At 43.7% G+C, this 9,711-nt stretch overlaps 1 long non-coding RNA gene across 1 annotated transcript; it reads left to right on the forward strand.

Annotated features, from left to right (window-relative positions):
• The first annotated feature begins 4,654 nt into the window (after positions 1–4,654).
• LOC125254471 lies at positions 4,655–8,165 on the forward strand. The gene is made up of 2 exons (XR_007181672.1): positions 4,655–5,815; positions 6,751–8,165. It is a non-coding gene; the product is annotated as an uncharacterized LOC125254471 (long non-coding RNA).
• Positions 8,166–9,711: the final 1,546 nt, after the last annotated feature.

Below are 9,711 nucleotides of genomic sequence, written 5' to 3' on the forward strand. Positions count from 1 at the left end.
TCATACATGGTTGTTTAACACTCTGGGGTCGGCGGTCACGCCGGCGTGATCACCGCGTTTTTTTTCTAACCAGTGTAAAAGAGACTCAAAATACTCTGTCAATGTTGCACATACAATTAAGAGTTATACACCATTTTAATCTGTGGAATATTTTCTTTTATTTGTGTACACTCAGAGTAAAAACAAAATGTTGTGCTTTTTGTAAAATAAAGAAAACAAACATGATGCGTGATCTCTCGTCTCCCTCTGAACGAAGTCCAATCTGATAGTTCTCAGAAAATGAACTGTAACTTAGTGAATACTAATCACAAAAAAATTAGACTTATGTCTAAACAAACGTTGAAATGTCAGGTTTTAAATCGTGTAAGTCAAATCAAAAACAAATATTCTGTGTTTATGTAATCTGTATGAAAAGAGAGCCATGTCAGAAGTCCGTGATTCAGCTCATTATCCGCTAATGCGGCCACGCCCACGGAGCCAGCGCTATTCAGACGCAAATTCAGTCAATACATGCATACATCGTCTCAATCGTGTATTTATTGTCTTGAAAAGTGTTTTGAATAGCCATAGTTAGCGATCTCTGGCCTCTGTTAGTTCGGTTAGTTCCTGGATTGCCTATTCTTCTTTAGTGCTCAGGCATTTGTGGACAAAAGGGGCAGAGCGCCCTCTGGCTGCAAGTATGAATTGAAAACACAGTATCCAGCACTCATAGTAATGACAATAAATCCTGAATATTACTCCTCTGTATAGAAAATTGACAAACATATGAGAATCCATAAATATTTCTCCATATGTGCATGCTTTTAAGCTAAAAGCCTATATGAAATGCCATAGAGGTAACATAATTGTTCAGACACTTTGCATCACAGAAATACATGATATTTTAAAGTATATAATAGAATACCATTATTTTAAATTGTAATAATATTTCACAGTGTTGCTGTTTTTTCTGTATGTTTGATATACACCATGAGCTTGAGACATGATCAATGTCTCACAGGTTTTTTCACAGCCTACCTGACTGAAAGGCCTCATTAATATGCAAGTCATTTCAGGTCATTATTATGTGATTCTTTTGTTTTCTCAGGTGAGAATCACCCATTATTCATGATTATTCACGCCTCCACGCATACTGTGTTTCTTGACCAAAGATGTTTTAGAAAATTTAAATCTCTCTGTTGTTTTATATGAACAAGCAGGCAGCATAATTTTTATCTCATTTTGAAGCAAAAACTCTAGTCTACAACCTCCAATAACCAGAAGTCTTGTGAACAAAGATTTAATATATATTTTTTGGCTTTATTTCAGTGACTTAAGTTTTTTGTTTTTTCAATAACCACGCATAAACGTTATTCCTTCAAAAACACAAACATGTACATACATGTGTTACGGTATGGTGGTGTAGAGATGAGGCAGATACGGATTTCCACAATAACATAGAACTTTAATCAAACAAAGGCAAGGAGAAACCAAACATACGCTTAACACAAACAGAGAACGGACGAGGAGTGAAGGGAGTGAGTGCAATATATGGGAGTGCAGACAATAGAGTCCAGGTGCAGGTGATCTGTGATGATGAGGAGCTGACGAGGGAAGTGAGTGCAGGTGAGGAGAACAGGAGGATCATGGGATATGGAGTCCAGGGGAACAAGGGATCTGTAACAGTACCTCCCCCTCCCGGTAGGCGCGTCCTCGCGCCGTAGATGTAACAACCGGGAGGGGGGCGGGCGCCCTGGAGACCTCAAACCGAAGCAGGGGGAGGAGTAGACTGGAGTGGAGGTCTCCAGGGCAGGCTCAAAAGCCATGGCGGGTCAGGAGCCGAAGGCAGCCATGGCGGGTCAGGGGCTGAAGGCAGCCATGGCGGGTCAGGGGCTGAAGGCAGCCATGGCGGGTCAGGTGCAGCGGGCAGCCATGGCGGGTCAGGTGCAGCGGGCAGACATGCAGCGGGCATACATGGCGGGTTAGGTGCAGCGGGCAGCCATGGCGGGTCAGGTGCAGCGGGCAGCCATGGCGGGTCAGGAGCCGAGGGCGGCCATTGCGGGTCAGGAGCCGAAGCCGAATTGTCGCCGAGCCCAGGCGGCGCTGAAGGACCGGCGGGAGATGGCGGAACCAGCGGCTCCACCGACCGAAGCGCAGCCGGGGCTCCAGAAGGCCGCAGTTGAACGCAGACGACAGACAACAGAGTGAACACCAGGGGGAGTGAGGAAGCCAACTGGAAACGAGGGACGGAGGGACGGAGCGGAGACGGAGGAGTACAGTCCAGAGGGGAGGGCAGGCTGACGAGGGACCAAGGTGTGAACGGGGGCAGGATGGAGACTTGTGAGGCTGGAGGACTGATGGACAACGGTGGAGACGAGGGAGGTTGGAGCCAGGGTGAAGGTAATCGCCCAGAGGTCTGAGGTGGAGATCTGGGCGAAGGGGCTTGAGGTGGAGGTGCAGTGAGTACATTAGTGGGAGGAGGCGGGAGAGGGAGGCAGGGAGGGAAAATAGTCTTTGCAAAGTTCATAATTGGAGCAGAGGGCTCGGCGGCGGCTGGAGCTGAGGGCTCGGCGGCGGAGACTGGCGCTGCTTGCTCGGCGGCGGAGACTGGCGCTGCTTGCTCGGCGGCGGAGACTGGCGCTGCTTGCTCGGCGGCGGAGACTGGCGCTGCTTGCTCGGCGGCGGAGACTGGCGCTGCTTGCTCGGCGGCGGAGACTGGCGCTGCTTGCTCGGCGGCGGAGACTGGCGCTGCTTGCTCGGCGGCGGAGACTGGCGCTGCTTGCTCGGCGGCGGAGACTGGCGCTGCTTGCTCGGCGGCGGAGACTGGCGCTGCTTGCTCGGCGGCGGAGACTGGCGCTGCTTGCTCGGCGGCGGAGACTGGCGCTGCTTGCTCGGCGGCGGAGACTGGCGCTGCTTGCTCGGCGGCGGAGACTGGCGCTGCTTGCTCGGCGGCGGAGACTGGCGCTGCTTGCTCGGCGGCGGAGACTGGCGCTGCTTGCTCGGCGGCGGAGACTGGAGAACTTGGCTCTGCGGAGACTGGAGAACTTGGCTCTGCGGAGACTGGAGAACTTGGCTCGGCGGAGACTGGAGAACTTGGCTCGGCGGAGACTGGAGAACTTGGCTCGGCGGAGACTGGAGAACTTGGCTCGGCGGAGACTGGAGAACTTGGCTCTGTCCAAAAGTCTATAAGCCAGGCCACCTCACTTGGTGGCTCGCACAGGGTTGGAGCTGCAGGCTCGGAAAGGGCTGGAGCGGGCTCGTTCATCCCCTCAAATACAATTAAAATCCCCACAGGCACTGGAGCGGGCTCTGGAGAGACTGGAGCGGGCTCTGGAGAGACTGGAGCGGGCTCTGGAGAGACTGGAGCGGGCTCTGGAGAGACTGGAGCGGGCTCTGGAGAGACTGGAGCGGGCTCTGGAGAGACTGGAGCGGGCTCTGGAGAGACTGGAGCGGGCTCTGGAGAGACTGGAGCGGGCTCTGGAGAGACTGGAGCGGGCTCTGGAGAGACTGGAGCGGGCTCTGGAGATACTGGAGCGGCTTGCTTCCTCCTCCTCCGCTTACGGGACCCAGTTGAGGATTGTGGGTTCCGTGTGGGGCAGGCAGGGAGTTCGCTGGAGGAGTATGCGGAGGAAGCCGGAGGTTGACTGACTGGCCCGGCCAACCGTGTCTCTGGATGGACTAGAGACAGACACCCATCCTGAACCCAATCAACGATAAATTTGGAATCATTTAACCACAAAATGGAATTTATGGTTTCGCTTAAGGAGAAACGATAATCGGGTTCACTAAAACGGATGGTGTCATCATCTAGTCCATCCAGAAACAGGGAGATCAAAACTGCTTCAGGCCAGTCAGACACATAAGCGAGCTCAACGAACTCCTCCACATACCTCTCCAGCGAACGACCAACCTGCAGGAGCCCGATGAGGCGATCGCCGGCCGACAGATGGATGAGAGGCATAGGAGGAGCACGAGCCAGGAAGCCAGGGAAAGTCTCCATCTTTCCTTTTTTTTTTCCTGTGGAAAATCCGGTCGTTCTTGGGTCCGTTCTTCTGTTACGGTATGGTGGTGTAGAGATGAGGCAGATACGGATTTCCACAATAACATAGAACTTTAATCAAACAAAGGCAAGGAGAAACCAAACATACGCTTAACACAAACAGAGAACGGACGAGGAGTGAAGGGAGTGAGTGCAATATATGGGAGTGCAGACAATAGAGTCCAGGTGCAGGTGATCTGTGATGATGAGGAGCTGACGAGGGAAGTGAGTGCAGGTGAGGAGAACAGGAGGATCATGGGATATGGAGTCCAGGGGAACAAGGGATCTGTAACAACATGTTCCTCACATATTATTGTAGCCTAGTTTGTGCTGAATACAGTGTAATGACACTTTTTCCATTAATATGTTTATGAACAACTGAAAAAAGCACAAATGTCAGGGCATGTCAAAACTTCTCCAGGGCCCCAAAAATCCTCAGACCCCTGAGGGTTAAGAAATGAAAAGTTACACATTCCACACAATCAGTTACACAATCTTTAATTGTTAAAAGAACCAAACATAAAACATGCTAGAAGCATAATAATCACTGTAATAATGATCCATTCATAGATTCTTAAGTATTTGCCTATTAAAATCCAAACAGCAACTTTTTTTTGGCTGGGCAGTGTATGTATACACACACACACACACACACACATATATATATATATATATATATATAACTTTAAGGTTGAACCACTGTAGTCACATGGACTATTTTAACAATGTCTTTAATATGTTCTGGATCTTGAATGACAGTAATTACGTTGCTTTCAAGGGGGGATAATCTTGGATTTCATCAAAAATATCTTAATTTGTGTTCCAAAGATGAAAGAAGGTCTTACGGGTTTGGAACAACATGAGGGTGAGTAATTAATGACAAAAATGTCATTATTGGGTGAACTAACCCTTTTATAAACAAAACTGCATGTGTCTTTTGGCGTCCATGCCCGGTCTAAAATAGTCAGAGTATAAACACTTAGTGATTCAGGATATATAAGACAAAAACACAGTTTGAAAGATGGATTCATGATGTACTTGCTAATTATATACATTTTGGAAAAAAAAAAAAAAGCTACACAGTGTACCTTTAAGTTAAATATTAATCCTTTGTTTGTGTGTGGCAAAAAGAAAGAAAGAAAGAAAAAAAAAAGCCAGAGGTCAGTAAGAGAAAGGCACCTTGTGGTATCTTCACTGAGAGACACAAAACCACTGTCCACTTTCGTTTTCGTTCATGATTCTTTGCTGGTGGAATAATCTTCCCAACCCTAACACTGAATCACTGACAATTTAAGAAACAGCATAGGCTACTCATCTCTTTCGTCAGCACTTAACAGCACCCTGCTGCATGAATGAATGAATAAATAAATAAAATATTCCCATATGCTTTCACTTTTCCTTAATCTCTCCCTGTTCTAGTTTATACTATTGTAAACAATGTCTGAAACTTTATTGTTTCTTTATTGTGCCAGAGGTTTTCTCAGGTTTTAGGTGGGATGACAGAAACTTAATTGCTCTCATTTCTTCTTTTTGGCTTATCCGTCATGTCCACAAGACTGAATTGTTATGTGATAAATCACATGATTCAGAAACCCTGCAATCCCTCACAAGCCAAGTTTCGTTTCTGTGAAAACATCGACTGTAATCATGTGTCTGGACCGGATTGGCTGCTGATTTGTTTGTTCTTTTTATGAGGCGTGAACAGTTTCTGCAGGAAGAGTATAAATATCAGATGAAGATCTATTTCTGAATTTACTGCACTACGCTGCTCTGAAGCTTAAACAAATCATCAGAATGGTAAGCTTATATATACAGTAGGCTATATATATATACACACATTGTTAAGGATACAAGTTTTCAATGATTTTTGAATTGATGTTCAATGCTGTTTAACATTGTTAGAAATGTGCATGTTTCTATACTTTATTAGGCTATCAACTTAAAAGTAACTTTTCCACTTCAGCAACCATTTTGAATCACACATTTAAGTGTGATTTTATGCTCGACATTAGGTTGTCTTTTACACATTGGTGTTTACAAAAATCACTAAATCTGAATCATTCATGTATGAACTCAGTTTTTGTCAGCAACTGAAGTAGATACTGCATTGCAAGTGTCACTGCAGATAAAATACTTTTAAAGACATATGCATTAATCTGTCTTGTTGGAATAACTGACACTAGCTACTGTTTGTGTATGGCATCTTAAACTCTGTATTCACCCCACCTCTGTAGAGAATGTGTTTATCTAAGAGGGTGTGCCAGGGGTTTTCAGGTTTTAGGTGTGGTGAATCTTCCTTATTTGCTCACATTTCTTCTTCTCTATATCTGTCATGTGCTTCATTAAACTGACTGTATTTGCTCTCTCTATATATATAACAAGTACTGTATGTACTGTATATATGCAGTGGGGGCTGTAAAATTTGGCAATAAAATTAATTTGCATCAACAAAACTTAGCAAGTTGAAAATACTTAATATTCAGAGTACTTACAACTTAACTAAGGCAAAGCAAAAGGATAACTAAAGGTACACTAACTTTTGTTCAGAATGTGTATAATGAGCGAGTACATCATGAATCCATCTTCCAAACCATGTTTTTGTCTTATCATGAATCACTACGGTACGCCTATAATAAGTGTTTCTATTCAGACTATTTTAGACCAGTTGGGATGCCAACTAAATGTTTTTACAGTGTTTTATTGAAGCAACAATGTTTGTCCTCTGTCAACAGATCTTTTCCGAGGGGAGTGATGAAGGGGATGATGAAGACAATGATGAAGAAGATGATGGAGGTGCTGGAGTAAGTGTCTGCTGCCAAGGGTAGACAACTGCTCCAGACCTTGATGCAGCGTGTCGAGAAAGACCCAATAGTACGCTGGATCCATGAACTGTGTGTATTTGCTGACACAAGCAAGCAGCAGCCAAAGAAACACACAGCTTCTTTTGTGACAAATGTCACAACCCAAGCACCTCCCGCGCCATGTGTGTCCATGGCAAACCTGACACGTAGACCATGATTTCTCCATGGGAACGATGGACCTCGCAACTTTCCCGCTGTTCAGTGGCAGCACCATCGGTTTTCTTCAGAACGGCTCTGTTTTTGTGTCTGTTTGTGCAACCCTGAAGAAACCATGGAGAGAAGACTGAAATATACATAGAGAGGTGATGACCTCATGGGTAAAGAGCTGCTGTTCCAGAGGTTGGAAGATGTGAGCCAGTTATTTCTGTCATCACAATCGTCCTCAATCACCATTGTGCCGCCGAGCAACGCACGTGACTCCAAGTTATTTCAGCAGAACTGACTGTTTTTTTTTGCAACAGGTCTACAGTAGTCAACCATCCATTAAAATACAAACAGAGATGGGCTGGATGGGCATTTTGAAATGTACTAATGGATACATGTTGCTCACATTTATTTATTGGGAGGTCAATGCCCCTTTGAAGCCCAGGTGTATTTGTTGTAAGGATATATTCAGACTATGGCTGCTTGGTCCAAAGCTCTCCAGTATAACTATAGCAGAAGGTTTCTGGAGCAGCGGATCAGGGTCAGAGGTAAAAGCCCACTGTTTTATGTTATTTTTTTCTTTTCATTTGAATTCTTTTACCTCACTTGATGCCACGTCAACGCCACTCGGCTATAGAGAGCATGCTCAGAGCGAGACGACATGTTCACCAGGATAGGGTTCACAGGCACGACGGTTCTGCGCGTCGTGCTGACTTGGTTGAATCCACTGGTTCAGATACCTTACTAACACTACACAATATGACACACTGCTAAATCTCACGCACAGGTTTTCTCGCAGTGCTGTTGAACAAAAGTTACATAACAAATGTAACGTACCTGTAATGAGAAGTAATCTCATACAGAACATGGTCCGAATAAAAGGACCTGGTCTAGCCAGAAATGAAGCCCAATAGATGTAACAACATCAGAGGCCCTCATATCCTATTGAGCACTCATTAGATTCTTGGTTATGTGGCAAGGGGATCATTAGCAGGTGATATATTTAGTTTTTACAATGATGTTTTTTAGAATGTCATGATGCAGATGGATTTCTGTGCATATGTCTGCCTGAATGCATCACTTTCTAATGAGCTACACGTCTAACTTCCCCTAAATAAAGAATGTTTTGAAAAAAAAAAAAAGGTCTATTTTGTGTTTGTGTGTGTGTGCGTAATTCGCAACCATAGAGGCTACTTGCCGGTGTTCCGAATCGGATTCCGTGTTCCGGAACTTCCTTAGACCACGCACAGAAAGCATCCTGTCAGTAGCGGATTCAGTTATTTTTTGTGGCTTTAAATATTAATTTTGTAATATCAAGAACATTCCTCTCTTTAAGTTCTCATTCATCCATGTTTCATTAATAACTTAAACAGTCCCATCCACTGAAAGCTGCACCCCAGTGCGCAGATTATTAAACTGACATAAATTCGATACATTTGAATTCTACAAACAATTCTATATTTTAAAGCAATATGGAAGAGAACTGTTAGATTATGAGGAAAATTGGGCTTTAAGAGCTCAACGGCTCTAGCCGAGCTGTGATCTAGGCAAAACACTATTGGCTATTTTAAAAATGTATCCCGCCCTGTCTTCCTGTTTCATTGGGAATTATGTTAACACAGTGAATAAAGCTGCGTTCCAAGGCACTTCAGTGGGCCTTTAAATATTAATTTTGTAATACCATGTTTCTTTATTAATAGCTCCAACAGTCCCATCAACTGAAAGCTGCACGGATTATTAAACGGACATAAATATGATACATAGGTCATAAAAGGTCTCCGGCAAAAGAGAAACTACCTGCTGAAAATGTTTCGAAATGTCTCTTGGCATAACAGAGCACCAGTTTCAATAAAAGGATACCCTTACGAAAAAGAAGTATACTTCAAGTTCATTTTATCAAGTATACTTAAGTAATGTTCAAGTATATTTAAGTATACTTTATGTAGTAAGTATACTAGTATCAATGTACTAGTAGTACACTTGTAAGTGTACTATTTTAATACCGCTTGGGACTAAATTGGCCCAACTGAAGTAAACATTTAAGTGTACTATAAGTGTAACAGTAGTAAACTTTAAGTACACAACTAGTTCACAGCTACGTTTCTCATTTGTACTGCATCTGTACTACAAGTGAACCTATAAGTATACTAGTAGTTTACTATTTTAATACTAGTAGTACATTTTTAGTATATGAAAGTACACTTTGAAATATACTCTCAGTAAACTAGTTGCAAGTATACTTCTAAGTTTTCTTTAAGTGAACATATCACACTTGTTTACTTTTTATATATTATTTTTGCACTTTAGGTATACTATGTTCCTATTTAGGTATTATTTTTTTATACTTGAAATATACCTTTAACTGTACTTTAACTCTCTCCATTTTAAAAACATTAAAAGCATTTTTGTCAAAGACTATGTCCGGATGGGATTCAGAACGATGTTCAAACACAGGTGGAGTAGATCGAGTCCATAAACACCCCCAAAGCTTCATAGTTCTCATTCAGTAACGTTAGGCAGTTTTGATTTAGGCCTATATGCTGTTTAATGTTTGACAATCGCTTTATTTTACATTTGCGTGAATAATCTTCTATCGCTTCTTTCAGCTTCTTCTCCTGCATTTTGATCCGGAGATTCTGTACTCTTTCAGAAGATGCATAACAGCGCCCCCTACTGTATATAGCCTGA

This window comes from Megalobrama amblycephala, linkage group LG19 (genome assembly GCF_018812025.1).
Source record: "Megalobrama amblycephala isolate DHTTF-2021 linkage group LG19, ASM1881202v1, whole genome shotgun sequence".
NCBI lineage: Eukaryota > Metazoa > Chordata > Actinopteri > Cypriniformes > Xenocyprididae > Megalobrama > Megalobrama amblycephala.